This window comes from Triticum urartu, chromosome 7A, assembly GCF_056163025.1.
Source record: "Triticum urartu cultivar PI428250 chromosome 7A, HENAU_Tu73, whole genome shotgun sequence".
NCBI classification, from domain to species: domain Eukaryota; kingdom Viridiplantae; phylum Streptophyta; class Magnoliopsida; order Poales; family Poaceae; genus Triticum; species Triticum urartu.
The window spans coordinates 244,820,785-244,835,512 of record NC_141879.1 but is presented as its reverse complement, the minus strand read 5'-3'; positions in this window follow the sequence as shown (position 1 = coordinate 244,835,512).

Sequence of the window (14,728 nt, the reverse complement as noted above, 5' to 3'; positions counted from 1 at the left end):
AATGTCTTCCTATCCTTTCTCACTAAGCTAATGAAGGTTTCACCTTGTTCCTACTTGTGCAAACAAGGATCCTGTTGTGCCAATCATACATTTTAGTGGAACTACACAAGACAATACAATGAACTATATCCCAGCTAGTGCTTTAACTCTGCTGGAAGTTCTTGATAATCTTTCGATATAATCTCAGCACTGGTAAACAAGAGTGATTTCAACCATACATTTGAAGTGCACAAAAATATATACTATTGTGTGATTCCAGTGAGTGCTTTATCATCTCTTATGGGACTACATGAATAAGCTTTTTTTTCTCAGGTTGGTACGGGCCTAAGGCCTTCATCCATATTAGTTTGCTGTCATCTCTATTTGTATCGTGCTACTGTCATAAGAAACTCCTTTATCTTTGCATGTTAAAGTTTTGCAACCTATGATAAATGGCAATGCTTTGAGTGTTGAGTTGAGCTAATTGGCACTGATTAAATAAACTAATACCTCTCTTTAAGCAAGACTACTATGTTGCTAACTTTACCCATTAAGATAATGAGGGTGCTTCTATTTGTTAGTGTATGTTTCATCAACTAGTCCCACTATTACAGTAATATCACTCTCTCAATATATGTGCCAACAGGGATGCTCGATTTTGGTGGAACTGCACAAAAACTTTGGGTGCTTCATTGCCTCGACAGCTTCCGTCCTTTCCTGTCAGTCGCTAATCTCCGCTTGCTTTCTTCCTTTGATGTCAGTCGCTTGGCTTATCTCGGCTTCCAGTCAAAGGAAATAGTAATTGATATGCTACCTCACACAGGTTGGTACTGGTCTTTATCCTGATTATTGTGCCTGTCATATGTATTGGTAATTTGGTATTGTGCTACTGTTTGCCGATTTCATAAAGGAGTAATTTGGAGCCTGAACTCGCAGGCAAATCATTACATCGGGTGATTTCAGTAGAACTGCACAAAAAGATCAGATGGACAGGTACTTATGCTGCTGCTATGTACTCCAAAGTTCACTCAGACAAGCATCGATGTTGACAAGAAGTGCCTATATTCATGCGAGTATCAACCGGCATCAACCAATTGTCAAACTCCAAGTATTAGGAGAGTGAACGCCAAAAATATTGCTTGATGCATAGCCCAGAAAAACGCAGTCCAGTCTTTGGTCCCAACTTGTGCCTTTTGGTTATCGGCACATATGGTAGCGAACTATATGGCATGGAGTCTAAAGATTCCAGACAAGTTGGTTGACACGTATATTCATCTGGCACTTAATCAGTCTGCATGCCAAGGATGCTCCATTTCAGTTGAACTGCACAAAAAATTTGGGTGGTTCATTTTCTCAACCGCCTCCTTTCTCGTCTGCAATGTAGAATTTTGGCGAGATACAGGACCAAGATGAGCTAGTAAACTAGTTGGATGAAAGTAGTGGCCAAGTTGCTCAAACCTCCCTCGGCACGAGGCCACTATTTGAGGATAAACCTACAAGCAAAGTTCAGATTGTCTGTGCTGCCTCTTATGTACTCGAAAGTTTACTCGTCCAAGAACTAATTTTAGCAAGAAGTACCTCCGATTGAACACCATTTACCAGTCTGTACCCTAGGTAATTAAAGTTTGTCCATGGATCATATTGGCTGTGATCTCAATCATTTGGATGCATAAACATACTGAACATGTGTATATCTGAATCTTTTTGTGAATTATGTATGAATATTGCCGTGTGATCTATCAATCATTTGGATGCATAGATATGTTGAGCTTGTGTATATATGAATCTTTTGAGTTGTTGATAGTGAATGTTGGCTATGAATATGAACGTGTCCTGTGAACCTGAGTTTGATATGAATGTTTACCTTTTCTGTTGTATTTGTGTGTGAACTTGTTAGTACGCATACTGTGGGGTATAAAACGCAGGTCTCTTATAAAAGGAATGTTGTGTCCAATTTATGTTTTCCCTTCTAACCACATTATATATACTAGCAAAAGGGCCCGTGCGTTGCAATGGGAAAAAAATATGGCACACACTTACGTTCTATTCTTCTTTACCGGGTCTGCCGTTACATGTGCTCCGGTGTAATAACATCATAAATTACCAAACTGCCTTAGGAGTTTTTGTCTCAGGCACCACAGTGAGAATGATTGACAATATGAGCATCATCAGCCTGAAGAAAGTTGTTGCTGTTATGACCGGCATGGCTAAGAGGATATATGATGCGCATTGACATCCAACAACAACATTTCTCATGGTTTTGGTTTTTTTCTGAACCAGTGCTATATTTGATTATTTGGCACAAAAAAGTTGTAATTATTTCACTCCAACTACGGCCAACATGGCTCGTCATTCTTCCAAAAGATGTCCCTTATGATATTTTTTCAGAAAAAAGGAGTGCATTGTCTCCTTGTTGTCGCCTAACTGAAGGAAACTGGATGTGAAAATTTAAGTGTATATAGACTGACCCACTCGGAGTGCATACAAAAATATTTTTATCCAAGTCGTCAGTGCCAACACTGTACCTCCAATGTCCATCAGCATCTACACGGCTAGGTCTAATCTTAAGCAAGAATGAAACTACCAAGCAAACTGAGATAACAGCATGTAGCCGACCCCGGGCAGCAGGTGGTCAGGGATCATCAGCATAGAAACACGAAGTCGGCTGACGACCGCCGAGCGTGGCCAGGCCCATCTTGCTCTCGTGGTGGCTCCCGGGCCTCTCCGTGGCTCCTCCACTCCGAGTCCACAGCCCGACCTCGGCATTCCGCCTCCATCCGCCGCGCTCGTGTCCATGTCGTGCGTGGTGTAGAGGTGGCCAGCGTGTGGAACAGGCTGCGTCGCAGGCGTCTGCGCTCTTTGCCTCCGCTTCCTCACCCCGGCGAGCGCCGGACTGAACAGCTTCGCGCCGGACTGCCATTTTGTTGTACAATTTCCCTTCGTTCTCATTCTGTGTTTGTTGATTCAAGAGGCTCATTGTTGATATGCAATTTTCCTAGGTATATAAACTGGTAGACTTTCATGTAAGCAATCGAGGTGGGATTACTCTGAGTACATGTGTGAAAATCAGGTAAGGTACAGATACACAAGCGTGCATGCAGGCCGAAACATGCGTGCAGGCCCAATAAGAGAATGTGGACGTGGACCAATTGGATGGACAAAGTTTTTAGTACCGCCTCGCAGCAATTGGACGGACTGTCGATCAAAACTAATGGGAAAAAAACTGAAAGCGTAATTTCACGGAAAGAAGCGTATTGTGACGGTGAACCAAAATAGTCAATCCGTGCTTTATTATTAGGGAATGATTTATATTTACTATTATCATATATTTTATAAAAAGACTTATATATACATTATAAAAACATCCCACATGTTATTAACTTATAAAAGTAAATGTTTAACAGAAGTTGGCAAGGAACATCCTGGTTGTTTTTGACTCACGGGCAAGGAAAATCCTAGTGATTGCGTACAAAAGCTTGCGAAGATTTTAAGGACCAATTTAATAATAACGCGCTCATTTTTATTTTGAGCAATAACTCGCTAATTTCTTAATTATATATATATAATGTGCCTCCCCGGTTTATTCTTTGATATTAATTGCTCCTTCTAACATAACATTATATATAACGAGCCCACCTAATACGTGTATTTCAAGGAAGTGCAAATGGGCTGGGATTTCTTAGAAAATATAAATGGGCATGATTGACGCGAAATTATTTGTTCACCCAGCCCAGCAAATGGACTGTACATTCTAGAAAACATGGGTTAAATATATGCCACATTTTAGGCTGACATGTGGGCCAATAGGTCGAAGCCTACGCAGGGCGTTGTCAACTTGGTCAACAAAAGATTGTGTCATCCACAGCCATTGGATTTATATCCAACGGCCGGCATGCACCTTCAATCTCTCGTCTTCTTCCTCCAGCCTCACCGGGACCGCCTGGTCCGGCCTCCGATGGCTAGCGGCTCTGCTTAGCACGCATCGTTGCGAAGCGCTACCCCACCGCCGGCCAGGCTATCCCTCCACCCCTCGACACCTCCTGTTATTCTCCACAGACTACAGCCCCACGCCACAACAGAACCAGTTATAACCCTTCTCCTCCTCTTGATCTGCGACTCCATTGTCGCGTTTTCCCATCTCCGAGTCGTTCCCGTCCGGGGCCTCGCTGTCGTCCACCGCCTCGCTACGTTCGGTGCGGCGTGGTCAACAAACGTGAGTCATCGGAAGAGGACTGTACGTGGAGAGCCTGACGGCTGGGACCCACAAGGTCCATGGTCGCACGCAAGGAAAGTTCCTCCTTATTAAGCTGAAAAAATGTTTCCTCCACCTGACAGCTGGGACCCACCGGCTGTATCTTCGCATGGAAGGAAGTGCCTCCTTGTTTTGCAAAAAAAATTATTCATCCCATTGACAGCTGGGACCCGTCAGATTTGGTGACTGACTTGTGGGCCTACTAAGCGGACGTGTATGCACGGCTTTGTCAACTTAATCAACAAATGATTCTAGCAGCTGTACCGTTGGATGTTAATCCAACAGCCGTGCTCCTTCTTCAACCTCTATTCTTGCTCCTGTCTCCCGTGGGCGGCACCACGGCTGTGCTGCCGTGCACCCGAACCAGTGAAGTTTCCCAGTCCTCTCCATCTGCGACTCCACTGCCCCGTCTTCCCCATCTCTGGGTCATTCCAGTCTGGGTGCGCTCGGCGGTGTGGTCAACATGGTCAACAACCGAGAGTCATCAGAAGATGATTGTACGTGAGAGGCTGATAGTGGGGACGCACCACGCCCATGGACGCATGCATGCAACGGAACACGGCGAGGTCAACATGGTCAAGGAACGACTTCCATCGGAAGTATACTGTACGTGGAGAATCTCAGCTGGGTCCACGGCCACAGCAAGTAAGTGCCTCCTTATTACGCGGAAAATAATGATTCCTCCAACTGACAGCAGGGACCCACTGGACGGGCCACCGTATTTTGCGAAAAAAACGTTTGCCCCCTGACTGCTGGGACCCACCTAACGGGCCACCGTATTTCGTGAAAAAAAACGTTCCCCCCGTTGTCAGCTCGGACCCACCGGAAGTGCCTCCTTATTATGCACAAAACAATGAATACTCCCCCGGCTAGCTGGGACCCACCTTGGTGGGAGGCTGACTTGTGGGCCTACTAAGTTAACGGGGATGAAGGGCTTTGTCAACTTAGTCAATATGAACGATTCTAGCTCCAGTGACCGTACGATGTCCATCCAACTGCTGTAGTGCTTGTTCAACCTCTGGTCTTCTTGCTCCAGCCGCCCAAAGCAGCGCCGGTCGTGCCGCATGCTCCTGCCTCCTGTGGCCGGCTGTGCTACCGCGGAGGCCTCACCGCCCCCTACTATTCCCACCGCTGGCCAGGCCCTGCGGCGACGGCAGCCTCACACCGCGGCCGAACCAGTGAACCCTCGTACTCCTCTCCGCGCGGGCTTCCACTGCCGCGTCTTCCCCGGCTCCGCGTCGTCCCCTTCCTAGGCCTCGCCGTCGTCCACCGCCGTGGTGCTCTCCGCGCGGCGTGGTCAATGTGGTCAAGGAACGACTTCCATCGGAAGAGTATTGTATGTGGAGAGGCTGACATCTGGGTCCACGGCCACAACCCAGTTTTTTTGTGATTTGCCAAGTAAGTCGCTTTGTCAGGCCTGTTGGGCTGCAAATCTTTCAAGACGAGAAGAGCTTTCATTCGGCTGGCCGACAAAATGGCCCATCAGTAATGAGAAAATGGGATGTATATTTTTAAAACACATCAAACCGGCAATTGGTTTCAAATATCTTTTTTTTCATTTCGAGATTTTAAATTACATTAATTTTTATGCGTGGAGAATTTGTTGGATTTTATATTGATATACATTTATTTTTAAAATCAGTTTGAATGTGAGTCGAAATTTCGGGATTAAAAACAGTTCAGACTGCACCGAAATATGCAAAATTTTGTATAATTTTTTAACCGTGGCCACAATATGGGATGTAATGCTAACAAAAATAATATGGGCTCCAAAAAAACCTTAAGAATTAGCAAATGGGCTGTAAATTATTAGAAATAATGGCAGATGGGATGCATGCTGTTTTCCACAGATTTGAGGCTTTCCTAAAAAAAGGTTGACGCACAAGCAGTGACTGTTGGATGTCCATCGAACGGCCGTCGTGCTTCTTCAATCTCTGATCTTCCTGCTCCAGCCGCTCAAACAAGCGCCAATGGGACTGCCTGCTCCCTCCTCCCCGCGGCCGGCTGTGCTGCGCGCAGGCCTCACCGCCCCACCGTACTCCCATCACTGGCCTAGCCATCCCTCTACTCACCCACACCTGCTGTTATTCTCCGGCGATGGCAAACGAACCAATAAACCCTCGTACAGTCGTACTCCCCTCCGCGTGGGAAACAACTGCCGAGTCTTCCCTGCCTCCGTGTCGTTCCCTTCCTAGGCCTCGCCGTCGTCCACCGCCCTGGTGCTCTCGGTGCGGCCTGGTCAACATGGTCAACGACCGACATGCATCTGAAGTGGACTGTACGTGGAGAGGCCGACAGCTGGTTCCACGGCCGCACGCAAGGAAATGCCTCCTTATTACGCACAAAATAATGATTCCTCCACCTGGCATCAGGGACCCACCGAAAGGGCCTCTGTATTTCGTGAAAAAAACGTTACCACCGCTGACAGCTCAGACCCACCAGCTATATCTTCGCACGCAAGGAAGTGCCTCCTTATTACGCACAAAAAAAATGAATACTCCCCCTGTTAGCTGGGACCCAGTATAGTGGCAGGCTAACTTGTGGGCCTACTAAGTTGACGGGGACGGAGGGCTTTGTCAACTTAGTCAATATGCACGATTCTAGCTCCAGTGACCGTACGATGTCCATCCAACGGCCGTAGTGCTTCTTCAACCTTTGGTCTTCTTACTCCAGCCGCCCAAACCAGCACCGGTCGTGCCTCGTGCTCCTGCCTCCCGTGGCCGGCTGCGATGCGGCGGAGGCCTCACCGCCCCCTACTACTCCCACTGCTGGCAGGCTAACTTGTGGGCCTACTAAGTTGACGGGGACGGAGGGCTTTGTCAACTTAGTCAATATGCACGATTCTAGCTCCAGTGACCGTACGATGTCCATCCAACGGCCGTAGTGCTTCTTCAACCTTTGGTCTTCTTACTCCAGCCGCCCAAACCAGCACCGGTCGTGCCTCGTGCTCCTGCCTCCCGTGGCCGGCTGCGATGCGGCGGAGGCCTCACCGCCCCCTACTACTCCCACTGCTGGCCAGACCATCCCTCTACTCACCCACACCCCCTGTTATTCTACGGCGACGGCAGCCTCACACCGCAGCGAACCAGTGAACCCTCATACTCCTCTATGTGTGGGCATCCACTGCCGCGTCTTCCCTAGCTCCGTGTCGTCCCCTTCCTAGGCCTCGCCGTCGTCCACCGCCCTGGTGCTCTCGGCACGGCGTGGTCAACGTGGTCAAGGAACGGCTTCCATCAGATGTGGACTGTACGTGGAGAGGCTGACAGCTGGGTCCACGGCCGCAGCAAGGAAGTGCCTCCTTATTACGTGCAAAATAATTATTCCTCCACCTGACAGCGGGGACCCACCAGACGGGCCACCGTATTTTGCGAAAAAACATTTGCCCCTGACTGTTGGGACCCACCAGCTACATCTTCGCACGCAAGGAAGTGCCTGACAGTCGGGACCCACCTGGTCGAAGCATACGTAGCGTTTTCATTCTGGTCGCGAACGTGTACGTACATATATACTGGTGGATGTAGAGGCGCGCACATGTCGTAGTAGAGGCGCGTACGTGTCGTAGTAGAGGCACGCACGTAGCATGTACACGTACGTACAGCGGCCAGGGTACAAGAAAGAAAATACGGCCACGTATGTGTACATACGGGCGGGGTCTCGACCGCCTACTCGCGCATACGTATGGCCAGGGCTCGTGTACATGGCTGGGTCGGAATGGAGAAACAGCGTCGTCGTCGTGTTCATGGGGAGGCAACGGAATGCGTCGTGTTCATGGGGAGGCAACGAAATGCGCCATGTTCATCGGGAGGCAACAGAACGCGTGGGAGCCAACCGGCTGGATCGGAACGGAATGTGTGGTCATGTTCATCGGGAGGGCTTGGACGGAACAGGCGATGGACACGAGGCCTGGCGTACCGCACAACGGAGGAAATGAACCTTCTACGTTCGGAACGGGCTCCTGTTGATCGGGAGGGGTCTGGCGTGCTGCAAAAAGGAGGAAACGGACCTCCTACGGTCGAAACGGGGGTCCTGTTGATCAGGAGGGGTGTGGCGTACCGCAAAACGGATGAAACGGACCTCCTATGGTCGAAACGGGGGTCCTGTTGATCGGGAGGGGTGTGGCGTACCACAAAACGGATGAAACGGACCTTCTACGGTCGAAACGGGGGTCCTGTTCATCGGGAGGGGTGTGGCGTACCGCAAAACGGGACTCCACTGGATACTATTCATCTCCACCGTCGACCTCCTCCAGCCTCCACGGGCTACCGTCGACCTCCCCCAGCCTCCACGGGCTCCTGATCATCCAGCCTCCACCGCGCGCTACTCCACCAGCTACTGTTCAACCACCCCTCCACGGGCACCCCTCCATCGTCTACTGTTCATCCAGCCCTCCACACCACGGGGTCCTGTTCAACCACCCCTCCACGGGCAACCCTCCACCGCCTACTGTTCATCCAGCCCTCCACCACACCACGGGGTCCTGTTCATCCAGAGGCAACGCCACCGCTCACTGTTCATCCAACCCCCCTCCCCCCGCAACGCTCACTGTTCATCCCAGAGGCAGCATCGATCGGCTTCAGTTAGCAGCAGTAGCGAAGGAATCGCTCAATCGGGTTCAGTTAACAGCCATCGATCGATCGATCGGGTTCAGTAACGCGTAGCCTGCAGTGCAATCGCTCGGGTTCAGTTAGAGCCCAACGCCTCGCTCGCGTTCAGTTAGAGCCAACGCCTCGCACACACGCGTACGTGTACGAGAGAAACGCGCATCACTCGGCCCCCGACCTCCCACCGTAACCGAGAACTCCCCGAAATTTTCCTCGCCCTCGCTTCTACCACGGTTTTTTCCGTCATGGACGGCCCAAAGAATGTCATGCAGCTGCGTCTCCGGCCCGCCCAGGACGAAAAGCCCATTTTCTGTCATGATTTTTTGTCATAGAAGTAGGAGCCCACCACATCTATGATGATACCGGGTTTTGTCACAATTATCGTCATAGAAGTGTCATATGTATGACAGAAAAAAAAATCGTTCGGCCCAAAATGTCACGGATGTGTCTTTTTTGTAGTGTTGCCCTCACTCGGTAGGGTTTTTTAAACTTAGGCAAGTACTGGACTGCAGCTAAGCCCCCGAGTGTGAGGTTTGCTCATCACTCGGTAGGATTTTTTAAACTTAGGCGAGTATTGGACCATAGCTAAGCCCCCGAGTGTGAGGGTTGCTCATCACTCGGTAGGATTTTTTAAACTTAGGCGAGTGCTGGACTGCAGCTAAGCCCCCGAGTGTGAGGTTTGCTCATCACTCGGTAGGATTTTTTAAACTTAGGCGAGTCCTGGACCGTAGCTAAGCCCCCGAGTGTGAGGGTTGCTCACCACTCGGTAGGATTTTTCAAACTTAGGCGAGTACTGGATTGCAACTAAGCCTCCGAGTGAGAGGCTTTCTCACCACTCAGTAGGATTTTTTTAAACTTAGGCGAGTACTAGACTGCAGCTAAGCCTCCGAGTGAGAGGCTTGCTCACCACTTGGTAGGATTTTTTCAAACTTAGGCGAGTATTGGACTACAGCTAAGCCTCCGAGTGAGAGGCTTGCTCACCACTCGGTAGGATTTTTCAAACTTAGGCGAGTACTGGACTGCAGCTAAGCCTCCGAGTGAGAGGCTTGCTCACCACTCGGTAGGATTTTTCAAACTTAGGCGAGTACTGGACTGTAGCTAAGCCTCCGAGTGAGAGGCTTGCTCACCACTTGGTAGGATTTTTTGAACTTAGGCAAAACGGATTCGCAGCTAAGCCCCCGAGTGAGAGGCTTGCTCATCACTCGGTAGGATTTGTTAAGCTTAGGCGAAATGGATTCGCATCTAAGGCACCCACTGGGGGATTTAGAACATACAAAAAAGGAACAACGATCATTTATGAGACTGTAAAACCGTGTCTTTGATAATCAAACTAAAGGGTATTTCTTATTACATCTCAACAGTCTGAATGCTTAAGTGTAAAAGGGGCGGAGCAACTCCGCATTCCAAGCACGTGGCTCGTCTTTCTTATGCTCAACGTTGTAGAGGTGGTATGCTCCGTTGTGGAGCACTCTGGTGATGATGAAAGGACCTTCCCAAGTAGGGGCGAGCTTGTGTGGCTTCTGTTGATCCACTCGAAGAACCAAATCTCCTTCCTGAAATGCTTGATCTCTCATGTTTCTAGCGTGGAATCGACGCAGGTCTTGCTGATAAATGGTCGATCGGATCAGAGCCATCTCTCTTTCCTCTTCCAGGAGATCAAATGTGTCTTGTCGAGCCTATTCTGCTTCATCTTCCGAGAAGAGCTCGACTCTGGGTGCATTGTGAAGCAAGTCACTCGGAAGCACAACTTCAGCTCCATAGACTAAGAAGAATGGAGTTCGACCAGTCGACCAATTGGGAGTCGTCCTCAAACCCCAAAGTACTGACGGAAGTTCATCGACCCAGGCGCCTGCCACATGCTTGAGATCGTGCATCAGTCGGGGTTTTAGTCCTTTGAGGATCAACCCGTTTGCTCTTTCAGCTTGTCCATTCGACTGGGGATGGGCGATTGAAGCATAGTCGACTCGAGTGCCTTGCGAAGCACAGAAGGATCTGAACTCATCCGAATCGAAGTTCGAGCCGTTGTCAGTGATGATGTTGTGCGGAACACCATATCTGAATGTTAACTCTCTGATGAAACTGACCATAGTACTGGCTTCAAGACTTTTGATAGGTTTGGCTTCAATCCATTTGGTGAATTTGTCGACTGCCACGAGTACATGAGTGAAGCCGCTCCTACCCGTTCTCAGAGGTCCAACCATGTCCAAACCCCAAATAGCGAAGGGCCAGATGAGTGGAATGGTCTTCAGTGCTGACGCAAGCTTGTGAGACATGTTGGAGTAAAACTGGCAACCTTCACATTTGTCGACTATTTCTTGTGCCATCTCATTTGCCCATGGCCAATAAAATCCTGCTCGGTATGCTTTGGCCACAATGGTCCGAGAGGACGCATGGTGACCATAGGTCCCCGAGTGGATGTCATTGAGGATCACTCGACCTTCCTCTGCTGTTATGCATTTTTGGCTGACTCCAGTTACACTTTCTCTGAATAGCTGCCCTCTTATCACAATAAAAGCTTTGGATCGGTGGACGATCTGTCGGGCCTCTTCTTCGTCCTCTGGGAGTTCCTTCCTGAGGATGTACGCAATGTACGGCACTGTCCAGTCAGGAGTGATGACCAAAACCTCCATGATCAAGTCGACCACGGCCGGGACTTCGACTTCAGTCAGATTAGTGGTGCTCTTTGGTTGCGGGGGCTCTTCAGTGAAAGGATCTTCCTGGACTAAAGGTGTATGAATATGCTCCAAAAACACATTACTGGGAATGGCTTCCCTCTTGGAACCTATCTTCGCCAAATCATCCGCTACTTGATTTTTCAGTCGAGGTATATGATGGAGTTCTAAACCCTCAAACTTCTTCTCTAACTTTCTCACCGCATTGCAGTATCCAGTCATAGCTAGGCTTCTGACGTCCCACTCCTTCATCACAAAATCTGAGTCACCGTAGACCATGAGGCGACGGACGCCGAGTGAAATGGCCATACGCAATCCGTACAAAAGTGCCTCATATTCAGCTTCGTTGTTGGAGGAATCGAAATGAATTTGGAGAACATAGCGGAGCTTGTCACCTCAGGGGGATACCAATACCACCCCAGCACCAGAACCATTCAGCATCTTGGATCCATCAGGGAACATGGTCTAGTGGTCTGAGTGAATCTGAGTCAGCAGTTGTTGTTCGATCCACTCGGTGAGGAAATCTACTATTGCCTGGGACTTGATAGCTTTCTTTGCCTCAAACTTGATATCTAAGGGAAGGAGTTCAATCGCCCATTTTGCCACTCGACCATTTGCATCTCTGTTGTTCAGAATTTCTGACAATGGTGCGTCGCTGACGACTGTAATGGAGTGATCAGAGAAATAATGTGCAACCTTCTTCGTGGTCATGTAAATCCCATAAACAAGCTTCTGATAATGTGGATATCTTTGCTTGGATGGAGTTAAAACTTCAGAAACATAGTATACTGGGCGCTGAACTTTATAGGCTTTTCCTTCTTCTTCCCGCTCGACCATGAGTACTGTACTGACAACTTGTCCAGTGGCTGCAATGTAAAGGAGTAAAGGCTCTTTGCTAATTGGGGCAGCGAGCACCGGCTAGGTGGAAAGCAGGGCTTTGAGATCTGCAAACGCTGCATCAGCTTCAGGAGTCCACTCGAACTTGTCAGATTTCTTCATCAGTTGGTAAAGAGGCAATGACTTTTCACCGAGGCGAGAAATGAATCGACTCAAGGCGGCCAAACAACCACTAAGCTTCTGGACATCGTGCACGCGCACAGGGTGCTTCATCCGGAGTATGGCACCAACTTTCTCTGGATTCGCGTCGATCCCTCGTTCGAAAACGAGGAAGCCAAGTAACTTTCCGCTAGGAACTCCGAAAGTACACTTTGATGGGTTAAGCTTGATATCATATCTTCTGAGGTTGGCAAAGGTTTCAGCGAGGTCAGTCAGCAGGTCAGAACCTTTACGCGACTTGACCACAATGTCACCCATGTATGCTTCCACATTCTGACTGATTTGAGTGAGCAGACACTTTTGAATCATTCTCATGAATGTGGACCTAGCATTCTTGAGACCGAATGGCATGGTGACATAACAAAAGCACCCGAATGGAGTGATGAAAGCTGTTTTTATCTCATCGGGTCCATACAGTCGGATCTGATGGTACCCGGAATAGGCATCTAGGAAAGACAAACGCTCACACCCCGCAGTCGAATCGACAATTTGGTCGATGCGGGGGAGAGGAAAATGATCTTTCGGGCAGGCCCAATTGATATGCTTGAAGTCAATGCACATGCGAAGTGAGTCGTCCTTCTTGGGGACCATAACAACATTGGCGAGCCACTCGGTGTGGTAAATCTCACGGATGAACTTAGCTGCCAGGAGCCGAGCCACTTCCTCACCAATTGCTTTTCTCTTCTGTACGGCGGACCATCGAAGATGTTCTTTGACTGGTTTTACTTTTGGGTCGACTCGCAAACGATGCTCAGCCAGTCCCCTGGGTACACCCGGCATGTCAGAAGGTTTCCATGCAAAGATGTCCCAGTTCTCACGGAGGAACTGGGTGAGCGCTTCTTCCTATTTGCTGTCGAGTGAAGTTGAAATATGAGTAGGAGCAGCATTAGGATCGGTCGGGTGAATATGAATCGGCTTGGTTTCACCGAACGATTGAAATGCAGAATCGGTGGCAGGCTTCTTGGAGTGCAGCAAATCACTTGAATCTGCATTTTTCTGGTATTCTTGCATTTCGACTGCCGCCATTTGTGCATCGGCAATTTTTGAGCCCTTCTGGAAGCACTCTTCTGCTTTCTGCCGATTGCCAGTGATAGTGATCACTCCTCTGGGACCAAGCATTTTCAATTTGAGGTACACGTAACACGGTCGAGCCATGAAACGTGCATAGGTAGGCCTACCCAGAATGGCATGATAAGCACTCTTGAAATCCACTACTTCAAATGTCAACTTTTCTTTGCGGTAATTCTTGGAATCACCGAAAACCACATCAAGGGCGATCTGGCCGAGGGATTCAGCCTTCTTGCCGGGTATAACGACATGGAAACTCATTTTACTTTCACTGAGCTTGGACATCGAAATCCCCATTCCCTTCAAGGTTTTAGCATAAAGGATATTCAGGCCGCTACCACCATCCATCAGCACTTTAGTCAGTCGAGTGCCTTCAACCACTGGGTCGACCACCAATGCTTGCCTCCCAGGGGTGGCTATACGTGTTGGATGGTCAGACTGGTCGAATGTGATGGCAGTCTGGGACCACTTCAAATAACTTGGTGTTACCAGAGCAACCATGTTCACTTCTTTGTTGATAACTTTCAATCGACTTTTGCTCTCAACATCAGCAAAAATCATCAGAGTGGAGTTGGCATTGGGAAAACCGTCATCATCCTCTTCCTTGTCCTCATCCTTGTCCGACTCCTTTTCCTTCTCCTTGGGTTGCTTCTCTTGGAATTGCTGGATCAGGAGTCGACACTGCCGAGTGGTGTGTTTGGGATAAATCAAATTACCCTCTTCATCTTTCTTGGTGTGAATGTGACATGGCAAATCCAACACATCATTTCCGTCTTGATCTTTCACTTTCTTGGGATTCCAGGGCCCCTTGGGCTTCCCCTTGAACTTTCCTTGAGACACAACTAAGGCCTCACCAGGAGCAACTAGCTCGGCCTTACGCTTCCGTTTCCGATTGGAAGTACCTCCACCGGTGTCCTAGGCGACTGTTTTGTGCTTGCCACTCTGGAGTCGGTCTTCCTCTTCACCGTTAGCGTATTTGGTGGCAATCTCCATCATCCGAGTCAGAGTCATATCTCCTGTCTGACCAAATTTCAGATTCAACTCCCGATACTTAACGCCTTCCTTGAAGGCACAGATTGCTTGGTGAACTGACATGTTCT